The sequence below is a fragment of the Heteronotia binoei genome, chromosome 19 (genome assembly GCF_032191835.1).
Source record: "Heteronotia binoei isolate CCM8104 ecotype False Entrance Well chromosome 19, APGP_CSIRO_Hbin_v1, whole genome shotgun sequence".
NCBI classification, from domain to species: Eukaryota; Metazoa; Chordata; class Lepidosauria; order Squamata; family Gekkonidae; genus Heteronotia; species Heteronotia binoei.
Window position 1 is genome coordinate 37,377,059 of NC_083241.1, and position 12,713 is coordinate 37,389,771.

Sequence of the window (12,713 nt, forward strand, 5' to 3'; positions counted from 1 at the left end):
GATATTCACAGAAGACGGTTCCAAAAACTGTCTTTCCGAGCACAAAGGAGTAACAATATTCCAGTGTTTCATTCAGAGAACCAAAGGAAGCCCTTCCAAAGACGTCTGTTCTAGATATCAAGACTTTTCATCCGTCTTTCTTCAGTTTGGAGGCTTATTTATCGCTGGAACTAGAAATATATACCGTACGTACATGTCATATTGAATTGTTATACAATAGTCAAAAACATTTGAACCTATGGGACTGAACAGGGCGATTGTATTTTTATAAATGGCTTATTTGGTGGTTTTTGTACGTATAGTTGGCTTGAACATGTATAGTTAGGGGCCCCTTTAAAATGCTCATGTTGGCTTAATTAAACTCACCTGTTGGTCTTTTAAATGTTGTAACAAGGCTCCAGAGTTTTGAGAACCTGGAAGTCTAACAGACATGCTCTGAACCTTGTTGGTCTTCTATGAATGTATTGTAAAGACTGGGGTGAGTATTCTGTTTATGACGTTTTAACAGTCGTTTGACTATTTTCTGACTACCGTATAACAACTGAATAGGACATGTATGCATACGTTTCTAGTTCCCATGATAAATAAGCCTCCAAACGGAAGAAGGATGGAGGAAACGTCTCGATATCTAGAACAATTGCACTGTGTATAGTATTGTATTCCGTTTTGGGCACCACATTTTAAGAAGGATGTAGACAAGCTGGAACAGATCCAGAGGAGGGCAACAAAGATGGTGTGGGGTCTGGAGACCAAGTCCTATGAAGACAGGTTGAAGGAGCTGGGCATGTTTAGCCTGGAGAGGAGGAGGCTGAGAGGTGATATGATCACCATCTTGAAGGGTACTTGAAGGATATCTGGCCTCAGAAGGTAGGACCAGAACCAATGGGTTGAAATTAAATCAAAAAAGTTTCCTGCTCAGCATTAGGAAAAACTTGCTGACCGTTAGAGCAGTTCCTCAGTAGAACAGGCTTCCTTGGAGGTTTTAAACAGAGGCATCTGACAGCAATGAAGATACTGTGAATTTAGGGGGAGGTCTTTGTGAGTTTCCTGCATTGTGCAGGGTTGGACTAGATGACCCTGAAGGTCCCTTCCAACTCTATGATTCTATTATTCTAACAGATGTCTTTGAAAGGGCTTCCTTTAGTTCTCTGAACTAAATACGGGAATATTGTTATTCCTTTGTGATTGGAAAGACTGTTTTTGAACTGGCTTCTGTGACTATCTTTTTGCTACATGCTCTTGTTTATTTGAAGTTCTATGTGCAAGCTTGGTCAGATCACCACTGACCTCTACATTACACTGTCCGGTTGTTTAAAATGTATGGTTTTTTATTTACACAGCTGTACGTTAAGATCCTATAGTTTTGCCCAACTGGGAATTGGAAACCCCAATTACCCTGGAGATCTGTTCCCATGCCAGGAGAACCCCAGGACCCAGTGGGAGATTAGCAAGCCAAGGGCGGGGTCTCTGTGTTTGAATTCACTTGCAGCAATAGTGTTATTGATTAGAGAGCAATGCCTGCTCACAGGTAGGGAGCTCTGTGCACCTGGAAATATGTCTCCTCTTCTCCAGAGACTGTCAGTTCCTTTAATCATGGTGCAGAGGAGCAGGTGGGACACTTTGCTCCCACACCTTTCTTCCACTATTTGTATCCACCTGAAGTCCCAAAAGTGCTGTTTCAGGCACCGCACCTGCGTCCTTTTGACACTTGAGTTTAACATGTCAGCTACTTGCTGCAATGCAAGTGGATTTTCTTTGCTTTGGTTTGCTCATAGAATTAGGGGAGGGGACGTGGCTCAGTGGCAGAGCATCTGCTTAGCAGGCATGAAGTTGCAGGTTCAGTCCCCGGCATCTCAAGCCAAAAGGGACTAGGCTGTAGGTTATGTGAAAGGACCTCTGTCTGATACCCTGGCTCACTGTAGAGCAGGGGTGTCAAACATGCAGCATGGGGGCCAAATCAGGTCCCCAGAAGGCTCCTATCAGGCTCTCAAGCAACTGGCTGTCATCTGCTTCCTTCTCCCTCTCTCTCTTCCTTCTGTATCACAGCTTGCTTTGCGCCAGGCTTACTCAATATCACAAGCGCTGCAGAACAAAGCCTCTATTTTCTCCATTGGCTGAGGCTCCTTCCTTGGGGAGGAAGGGGGGAGGGTGAGTTTGCTTTGCCAGACTCTCTCAATCGCACAGCAGAGCTATTGAGCCAAGCCTCTCTTTCTTCTACTAACTGTGGCTCCTCCCCCTCCTGGTCCCCTGCGGAAGGAAGGAAAGAGCCAGAGCTTCCTTTGCCCAGTTCCCTGGATCGCACAGGAGAGATACAAAGAAATCACCTTTAAGACCAACGAGTGCTAATGTTTTAATGTTGTAATGTTTTAATTTTTTTAAAAAATATTTAATTGTGTTTGTTTGTGTCCTTTATAAAGTCTATATCTCTGCTACCTGGCATTACATTTTATGACACAAATGGCCCGGCCCGACAAGGTCTCATTTATGTTGGATCCAGCCCTAATAACAAATGAGTTTGACACCCTTGGTGTAGAGCATCTGGTCGGTGTGTAGAGGATCACAGGCTCAAACCTCAGCATCTCCAATTAAAAAGGGCCGGGCAGGAGGTGATGGGAAAGACCTCTGCCTGAGACCCTGGAGAGCGGCTGCCAGTCTGAGTAGACAATACTGACCCTGATGGACCAAGAATTCACCAAGTGACAATTCTCTTCCCCTTGAGAGCCAGTTTGGTGTAGTGGTTAAGAGTGTGGACTCAAATCTGGGAGAACTGTGTTCGATTCTCAACTCCTCCACAAACAACTGCTGGAGTTATCTTGGGTCTGCCACAGTTCCCTGCTGTTCTCTTAAGAGCAGTTCTTTCAGAGTTTTCTCAGCCCCACCTACCTCTCAGGGTGCCTGTTGTGAGGAGGGGAAGGGAAAGGAGATTGTAAGCGGCTCTGAGTCTCCAAGTGCAGGGCAGGGTATAAATCCAATCTCTTCTTCTCTGCTCTTCTTTGATGGGTCTTTTGCAGCCATGGAGGAGGCTTGGTTCTGGAAAAAGGCAAGATGGCATGCGTGCGTATCCAAGTCCTCCCCTGTAATATGTGGCTACTGTCTAAATCCTTCTGTTAAGAAAAAAAAGGATCCAGTCCCAGCTCTATGGATGATCACATTTTTATCCTGCCCTTCTTCCAAGGAGTGCAGGGCAGCATGCTGGATCCTTCCCCACCTGCTTTTTATCATGACCAGGGCTTTTATTTTTTGTGGAAAAGCCCAGCAGGAACTCATTTGCATATTAGGCCACACCCCCTGACACTACTATTGTTTCACACTGCCTTTTTGTAGAAAAAGCCCAGCAGGAACTCATTTGCATATTAGGCTACATCCCCTGATGTAGCTATTGTTTCACACAGGGCCTTTTTGTAGAAAAAGCCCAGCAGGAACTTATTTGCATATTAGGCCACACCCCCTGATGTCGCTATTGTTTCACGTGGCCTTTTTGTAGAAAAAGCCCAGTAGGAAGTCATTTGCATATTAGGCCACACCCCGATGGCACTATTGTTTCACACAGGGCCTTTTTGTAGAAAAAGCCCAACAGGAACTCATTTACATATTACACCACACCCCCTGACACGAAGCCAGCCGGAACGGGCTCAAAAAAAGGCCCTGATTATGACAACAACCTGGTGAGGCTGGTTACCTTGAGAGATAATGACTGGGACCAGCGTCACCCAGTATGTTTCAGAACTAGAGGGGATTTGAACATGGGTCTTCCTGGTTCTTGTCCAATGCTCTGATAAGTAGATTCAGGGCTGGGGTTTTTTTTGTGGAAAAAGCCCAGCAGGGACTCATTTCCATATTAGGCCACACACCCTGATGTCACCATTCTTCAGCACAGGGCTTTTTTTGGGGGGAAAGACCAGCAGGAGCTCATTTGCGTATTAGGCCACACCCTTGATGCCAAGCCAGTCAGAACTGCGTTCCTGCTTAAAAAACAACAACAACAAAACCTGAATGTTTCACTTGCTTTCTTGTCTTCTCTGCCTCTGTTGAAGTAATTTAAATGTGGGTAGGGGTTAGGGTTGTTTTTGAGGGGGGGCGGGTTGCATGAAACAATTATAGACCCGTGTCTGTTGGCGTTGATCTGGTTTACAGCTCCAGCAGTTGCTTATATATTTATGTTTATCTTTTATTTATACCTCTTTTCTCTCCAATTTCTCCCCAACGGGACTCTCAGTGGCCGATGCTGTTCTCTTAGGGGTGCCAAGCTCCAGGTGGTGGCTGGAGATCTCCAGGAAGGACAACTGGTCTCCAGCCGCCCGTGGAGAAGATGGCAACTGAAGTTGGTCTGTATGGCATTATACGTGTTGAAGTCCTCTCTCCTCTCCAGGCTGCACCCCCCAAATCTCCAGGAATTTCCCAGCCTAGAGTTGGCAACCTCACGTTCTCATATTTTCTTCTCAAAATAACCCTGAGAGGAAGGTCGGGCTGAGTGTGCGTTTGTCCCAAGGTCACCCAGCAAGCTTACATGGCCGAGTGGGGATTTGAACTCAGAGACTGTCAGATCCTAGCCCAGGGAAGACCAAACTGTGGCTTGGGAGTTGCATGTGACTCTTTCACACATATTGTGTGGCTCTCGAAGCCTCCACTTGGAAAAGGCATTTCTCTCTTTCAATCACTTGTCCAAGCCAACCCAGCCAGCAGCTTCGAGAGTGCATTTAAAATTAAAGTTGCTTTCTTTCCATCTCTCCCTCCCTCCTCCCTCATCTCTCTCTCTCTCTCCATCCTCCATCTATCATCCATCCACCCACCCATCCATCATCTTCCTTCCTTCCATCCTTGCAGCTCTCAAGTTGGGTGAGCCAGTTTGGTGTAGTGGTTAAGTGTGCGGACTCTTATCTGGGAGAACCGGGTTTGATTTCCCCACTCCTCCACATGCACCTGCTGGAATGGCCTCGGGTCAGCCATAGCTCTGGCAGAGGTTGTCCTTGAAAGGGCAGCTGCTGTGAGAGCCCTTCCAGCCCCACCCACCTCACAGGGTGTCTGTTGTGGGGGAGGAAGGGAAAGGAGATTGTGAGCCGCTCTGAGACTCTTCGGAGTGGAAGACAGGATATAAATCCAATATCTTCTTCTTCTTCTTCAAACATCTGATGTTTGTGTCTTACGGCTCTCAAACATCTGACATTTATTCTATGTAGCTCTTAACGTTAAGCAAGTTTAGCCCCCCTGTCCTAGCCTGACACTCTTAACTACTCGATCGCTGTTATCTCTGGCACCTGGGACAGCAAGATACTCAGAGCTGGCCCTGGGCTGACCATGCGTAGACTTCTCCATTGCAGCCACCATCTCGTGCCTACAGTACAGTTCAGTGGGTAGCATTTTTGTGCTCTCCCCTGATGCCCCATTTTCACCTGTCAACCTCTGTGGCAGCTGAAGGCCTAGGGAAATGCCCGAGGCAGGCTTATCAGCTGCCACGGACAAAGAAATTTGCGATGCCATCGGAAGAGAACAGGATGAAGGTTGGTGAAGGCCTCCCCATGGAAGGAGTAGGTGGACAGTGCCTGCTAATGAATCCCTCCGGAGAGCCAAAGACAGGAAATACAAAGGGAGAGGAGTTATTTCAAGAAGAGCCGGGTTCTCGGAGCCGCCAGTGGGTGGTGAGGTAGATTTGGCTGCTTCTTCAAAGCTTGGAACCTGTTCTGAGTTTCTGTAGTGACAACCTGGAAGGCGGGGGGGGGGGGGGGGGGGTCGGTCCATCGGAACAGAAACGGAGCTGACTTTTCCCTAACCCCCAAAAGGAAAGTAGCAAAGGGTTCTCTGCCATTTCTCAGCAGAGGGACTGATAGACCAGAATCAGAGGGTTCGCTTCATCGCTCCATTACTCAACACATTGTGAGTGACAGCTGAATGTATGAACTCTCTTGGGTGTTGAATTGCATGGGGGTTGTACATAGGGTTGCCTGGTCCAATTCAAGAAAGATCTGGGGACTTTGGGGGTGGAGCCAGGAGACTTTGGGGGAGGAGTCAGGAGACATTGGGGGTGGAGCCAGGAGCAAGGGGGTGTGACATGCATAATTGAACTCCAAAGGGAGTTGTGGCCGTCACATTGAAAGGCACCGCACACCTTTGAAATGCCTTCCCTTCATTGGAAATAATGAAGGACAGGGGCACATAAGAACATAAGAGAAGTCATGTTTGATCAGGCCAAAGGCCCATCCAGTCCAACACTCTGTGTCACACAGTGGCAAAAAATTTTATATATACACACACACTGTGGCTAATAGCCAGTGATGGACCTGTGTTCCATATTTTTATCTAAACTCCTCTTGAAGGTGGCTATGCTTGTGGCCGCAACCACCTCCTGTGGCAGTGAATTCCACATGTTAATCACCCTTTGGGTGAAGAAGTACTTCCTTTTATCCGTTTTAACCTGTCTGCTCAGCAATTTCATCGAATGCCCACGAGTTCTTGTATTGTGAGAAAGGGAGAAAAGCACTTCTTTCTCTACTTTCTCCATCCCATGCATTATCTTGTAAACCTCTATCATGTCACCCCGCAGTCGACGTTTCTCCAAGCTAAAGAGTCCCAAGCGTTTCAACCTTTCTTCATAGGGAAAGTGCTCCAGCACCTTCTTTGGGGGATGATTAAAATGGACCCCCTGGTCCAATCTTTTTGAAACTTGGAGGGTGCTTTGAGGAGAGGCACTGAACGCTATGTTGCAAAAACCTCAAAGAACAGCCCTCCAGAGCTTCAGATGCTCACAGATCAATTCTCCACTATGCCCTACGGGAATTGGACTCCGTAGGGAATAATGGAGTGCCCAGCAGACATTTCCCTTCCCCCCCTCTGCTGCTTTCAAAGGACCCTGAATTTGGAGGGGGGAGGAGTCTCCAAACCGGGGAATCTTCTGTCCCCACCTGGGATGGAGGAAGACTAGTTTAACCCTCCTTTATGTGGCGCAGAGTGGTAAAGCTGCAGTACTGCAGTCCAAGCTCTCTGCTCACGACCTGAGTTTGATCCCGGTGGAAGCTGGGTTCAGGTAGCCGGCTCAAGGTTGACTCAGCCTTCCATCCTTCCGAGGTCGGTCAAATGTGTACACAGCTTGCTGGGGGGAAAGTGTAGATGACTGGGGAAGGCAATGGCAAACCACCCCGTAAAAAAGTCTGCCCTGAAAACATCATGAAAGCGATGTCACCCCAGAGTCGGAAAGGACTGGTGCTTGCACAGGGGACTACTTACCCTTTACCTCCCTACAAAAGTATTCTGGGTTAGATGTATAGATCACTGTACGGAGCTTTAAAATGAAACCTGTTTTGTCGTATGTGGGAAGGTCATCCTTGCTGAGTCTTTATAAGCTACGGAAGTATGGTGGTAAGGAAATATCTCTTTAGCAAGAGTGTGATTAAATTGTTGAATTTGTTACCAGTGATGGGCACAGGACTAAACAGCTTTCAAAGGGGATCAGAAAGATTCATGGAGAATGTCTATCAATGGCTACTAGCTATGGTGACTGATGGGAACCTCCACAATCAGAGGCAGTCAACCTTCAAATCTCAGTGCCATGAGTTAACATCCAGGGAAGACCTCAGCCTCCTTCCCCTGTCAATGGCCCTCCAGAGGAATTACTTGGCCACAGTGTGAGACAGGATGTGGGACTAGATGGACCACTGGTCTGATCCAGCAGGGCTCTTCTGAGGTTCTTATGAAGGTCTCTGCTTCTGTGCCCTGTTGTTGGCCCTCCAGAAGAACTGGTTGGCCACTCTGTGGGACAGGAGGCTGGACTAGATGGACCACTGGTCTGATCCAGCAGGGCACTTCTGATGTTCTTCTGAAAGCCTCGGCCTCTCCGCCCTGTGGTTGGCCCTCCAGAGGAACTGCTTGGCCATTGTGTGAGGCAGGATGCTGGACTAGATGGACCACCGTCTTCTAAAGTTTTCAGAACTCCAGCATAGGTCTTTGGATTCTCTAATCATTTTTGGAATTTGTATTGTTTCCTACTGTGTTGTTTCTGTTTGATCAATGGGGCAGAGCATAATAAAAAAAAAATGGCCTGGTTTTCCAGAGCGTCCTATTTAGAGCAGCATGAGTCATTCCTAGTTAGTTGGGTGCTTCCTTCCATCCTGAGACTGCCAGCCTGAGATGTAAATAGAAGGTGGTGCTGATGGGGTGCTGATGGGGAAAGGTGCACTAACTTCAACAACTTTCTTCTTCTCCTTCTCCTTCTTTGCCTCCTTCTCCTCCTCCTCTTCCTCCTCCTCCTCTTCCTCCTCCTCCTCCTTCACCTCCTCTTCCTCCTCCTTCTCCTCCTCTTCCTCCTTCTCCTCTGCCTCCTCCTCCTTCTTCTCCACCTCCTCCTTATCCTCCTTTGCCGCCTCCTCCTCCTCCTTCTCTTCCTCCTTCTCCTCCTTTGCTACCTCCTCCTCCTTCTCTTCCTCCTCCTTCTCCTCCTCCAAATATTCCCAGATATACTTAAGGAGTCCCTCACATTGAAAGCAGTCTTTCCCCCTCCTTCTTCCATCAATGGGAGGGCAGGAATATCCAAGCACCCTTCTGCCATCTTCTCTCCAGGAAACCCTTCCCTTGGGCTTCTGGCAACAGGGGCATCAGAAAGGCAGGAAGAAACTAGGTTGTGTGGCTGGATCCAGCTTAACAGAGCAACAGCCTCCCCCCCTCCCACCAACGTGATTCAAAGTAACCCTCAGAAAATAGACAGGAAGTTGCTAACTTGAGAATCTCTCCCTCCAAGGAATATTGCATTTGAATGCAGCAGTTTCCGGGGGGGGGGGGGGGGGTGTTCAGGGGAGTGACAAGAAACGCTGTGCATATTTTCCAAAGAACTTTGGGCTCTTTTCCAAGACAAGAGATTGCTTCATTACATGGGGGGAAAAAGTTGTGATCAAAACTTCTTAAAAATTTTAATGGCATCCAGAACTAGTTTGAGAAGCTGTGAGGGAATTATCTTTTGAAGAAAAAGGAAAAGGAAAGGTCCCCTGTGCAAGCACCCAGTCGTTTCCAACTCTGGGGTGATGTTGCTTTCACAACGTTTTCATGGCAGACCTTTTACGGGGTGGTTTGCCATTGCCTTCCCTGGTCTTTTACACTTTCCCCTCAGCAAGCTGGGGACTCATTTGACCGACCTCAGAAGGATGGAAGGCTGAGTCAACCTTGGGCCGGCTACCTGAATCCAGCTTCCGCCGGAATCGAACTCAGGTTGTGAGCAGAGAGTTCAGACCACAGTACTGCAGTACTGCTGCTTTACCACTCTGCGCCTTGGGGCCACTATCTTTTGAAGAGGGGGCATGTAATCTGCATTCTGTTTCCTAGAAATGCACTCCTGGGTGTGTATAATTCTGAACACTTGCAAATGGGCACATTATTGCGTGGCTGTTCAGCATATCGAAGCATGCTTTCCAAATTCCATCTGGCGTGATCCTTTCCAACACAATTTTCTTGGTATAGTTGAGAACAGGGGAATCACTGCCAGTGGAGAGGCGGCAGCTTGCGGCAGTCAAAGAACTATCACTTGGATCGAGGGCCCCTCTAGCCTCTCTAGGAGAGGAGAGGGTTAAAAAAACCCTGTGGTGAAGTGGTTGGGAGAGATTAAAATAAGGGTGTCAAATGTGAGGCACGTGGGCCGGATCAGTCCCTCAGAGGGCTCCTATCAAGCCCGCAATAAAGTCTATGTTTCCTTCTCCCTCTCTCTTGCTTCTTTCTGTGTCACAGCTTGCTTTGCCAGGATTTCTCAATCGCACAGGAGCTACAGAGCAAAGTCTCTGTTTTCTCCATTGGCTGAGGCTCCTCTCTTGGGGAGGAAGGGGGGGAGAGCTTGCTTTGATACTGACCTGTCAAGCATGATATTTCTAGTTGCTAAACCAATGTATGCTATTGAACTCTCTTTCCTCTTCCTCTCTCCATTCTGTCCCTAGACTGCTCTTCAAAGCTTCCCCCCCCCTTTACCTAGTAACAATAAGAGATTCAGAATATGCAAGTAACCTTGTCTCTGTAGTGAATTGTCTCTCCCATCAGTTCCCATCCATACGTCTTATCAGTAAGCAAGGAATGTGTGGGAACCAGGAGACGTTGTAGTGACCAAATGGATAGTTTAGAATGCCCTTTGAGCCTTCTCTGCAATTCATATCCGTATGCTATGTTTTTGAAGTTATCTACTATTGGGCCTTTGAAGTAACCTTTAAGGTTCCGTGCCATGATGTATCACTTCCAAGGTATCGTTCTTTGGAGCAAGTGTTGGATTATCAATGAAATGAGTCTTTGAATTAAACAGAGCTTGGTTATTCAAAATACCGATGCTTGACATTTTGGAAGTGATACATCATTTCTGACCACAACATTGCAAGAGTGCTGATACTTTTAAGCATGTTTTATTTTAGGGTTGTTGTTTTTTTAAAAAACCCTTTAATTGCGTTTGTGTCCTTTATAAAGTTTATATCTCTGCTACCTGGCATTACATTGTATGATACACATGGCCCGGCCCGACAAGGTCTCATTTATGTCAGATCCGGCCCTCATCACAAATGAGTTTGACACCCCTGGATTAAAATGAGGGTGCACTTTTAGTTTTTCATGAACAGGGAGATTCGGGAGAAATGCAACCTCAATCTGTGTCCACATAGCATTGGGGGTGTTGCTCTACGATCGCGACAGAGCGGTTGTCTGCAATTGGATCATTCTAGGTGGACATGCCAACTCAGTTGTGAAGAACTGTTACTAGTAGTGCAACAGTAGTGCAAGATCAAGCAATGAATAGGTGCACCCCTGGATCACAAGCCTTTGATGCTGATAGATGGTGGGCCCAATCTGGTCTACATGCTGGAAAAGCCCTCGGTCATTCTGGAGGTTGCTAGTATGCAGGGCGGGACAAATGAGAAGACTCTGAACACAATTCCCTTGGATTGCAAGCATGGGAAACATTCACCCCCCTTCTTCGGAAACCACTGTAGATAAGGGGGTTCAATTGAACATACAAAATGACTTTATTTTATCCAGGTTGAACAATTACTCCATCTAATCCCTAGGACTGTCTATTCCGATTGGCCATTGCTCTTCAAGATGTTGGGATTTCCCTGTCCTGCTTTCTTTGGCCCTTTTAGCTGAAGATGCCAAAGGATGAACCTGGGAGAGGGTTCTCACAGCAGCTGACCTTTCAAGGACAACCTCTGCCAGAGCTATGGCTGACCCAAGGTCATTCCAGCAGATGCAAGTGGAGGAGTGGGGAATCAAACCCAGTCCTCCCAGATAAGAGTCTGCCCACAACCACTGCGCCAAACTGGGAACATGCTAAGGCTGAGTTAGTAGAGCGTCTGCTTGGCCTGCAGAAGGTCCCAGGTTCAATCCCCAGCATCTCCAGTTATAAGGACTAAGTAAGAGGTAATGGGAAAGACCTCAGCCTTGAGACCCCCAAGAAATACTGCTAGTCTAAGTAGGGAATACTGACCTTGATAGGCCAAGCGGCTGATTCAGTAGAAAGAAGAATCAGTATAATTTCAGGCAGGGGTTGTGGCTCAGTGGTAGACCATCTGCTTGGCATGCAGAAGGTCCCAGGTTCAATCCCTGGCATCTCCAGTTAAAAAGATCCAATAGGAGTGATGGGAAAGACCTCTGCCTGAGACCCTGGAGAGCTGCTGCCAGTCTGAGCAGACAATAGTACGGTCCTTGATGGACCAAGTTACTAATTTGGATAAGGCAGCTTCATAAGTGGTCATGTGACTCTCCCACTGACCCACGCCCCTTCCCAACAATGCAGACTGTTATGCAGAATTTCAGACTCTCTTGCCACTGTGGAAGGCTTGCCCCCATCCTTTTGCTCTGCCCCTTCTTTTAAGGAAGTGTATGTACATACAGAAGTATCAGTCAGTTAAACTTCATGGTTCTGTTCAGAGATTATTACTTTAAAAGAAAAAAAGAACAATAATGTTTTCTTCCCTGCAATCAGTTAACCTCTTGCTTTCACGAGCTGGTCTGGGAGAAGAGCGTTGGACACACGGGACTCTGGATTCTCATAACAATTAACAAGTCACCATATGGAATTGTGTAGGAGCCCCGCGGCACATAGTGGTAAAGCTGTAGTACTGCAGTCCAAGCTCTGCTCACGGCCTGAGTTCGAACCGAATGGAGACTGGGTTCAGGTAGCCGGCTCCAGGTTGACTCAGTCTTCCATCCTTCTGAGGTCAGTAAAATGAGTCCCCAGCTTGCTGGGGGGAAAGCGTAGATGACTGGGGAAGGCAATGGTAAACCACCCCGTAAAAAGTCTGCCGTGAAAACATTGTGATGTGATATCACCCCATGGGTTGGTAATGACTTGCTGCTTGCACAGGGGGCTACCTTTACCTTTTTAAGGACTGCAAATCCCCACTAGGTGATGAGCTCAACTTGTTTTGAAGGAAAGAGACATCTTAGAGACTGTTGACCATTGCCTGCCTCTGCGTCACGACTATGGTATTCCTTGGAGGCTGCCCTTACAAACACTAGCCATGGCGGATCCTGTTTAGCTACTAAGATCCAACAGGATTGGGATAGCCTTTCTTACAACCAGGGGTGGAATTCTAGCAGGAGCTCCTTTGCATATTAGGCCACACCCCCTGAGGTAGCCAATCATCCAAGAGCTTACAAGGCTCTTTTTTTGTAGCTCTTGGAGGGTTGGCTCCATCAGGGGTGTGTGGCCTAATATGCAAAGGAGCCCCTGCTAGAATTCCACCCCCGCTTACAGCAAATAACGT

General features: G+C 47.4%; 1 long non-coding RNA gene and 1 other non-coding gene across 2 annotated transcripts in view; both read left to right on the plus strand.

Annotated features, from left to right (window-relative positions):
* The first annotated feature begins 365 nt into the window (after positions 1-365).
* The window catches only part of LOC132587564 (uncharacterized), a 52,727-nt gene continuing 40,379 nt past the window's right edge, over positions 366-12,713 (plus strand). The window contains exon 1 of the long non-coding RNA XR_009556456.1: positions 366-478. This is a non-coding gene — a long non-coding RNA (uncharacterized LOC132587564). The remainder of the gene's footprint in view (positions 479-12,713) is intronic.
* TRNAA-GGC (transfer RNA alanine (anticodon GGC)) lies at positions 11,488-11,559 on the plus strand. Its single transcript has one exon. It is a non-coding gene; the product is annotated as a tRNA-Ala (tRNA).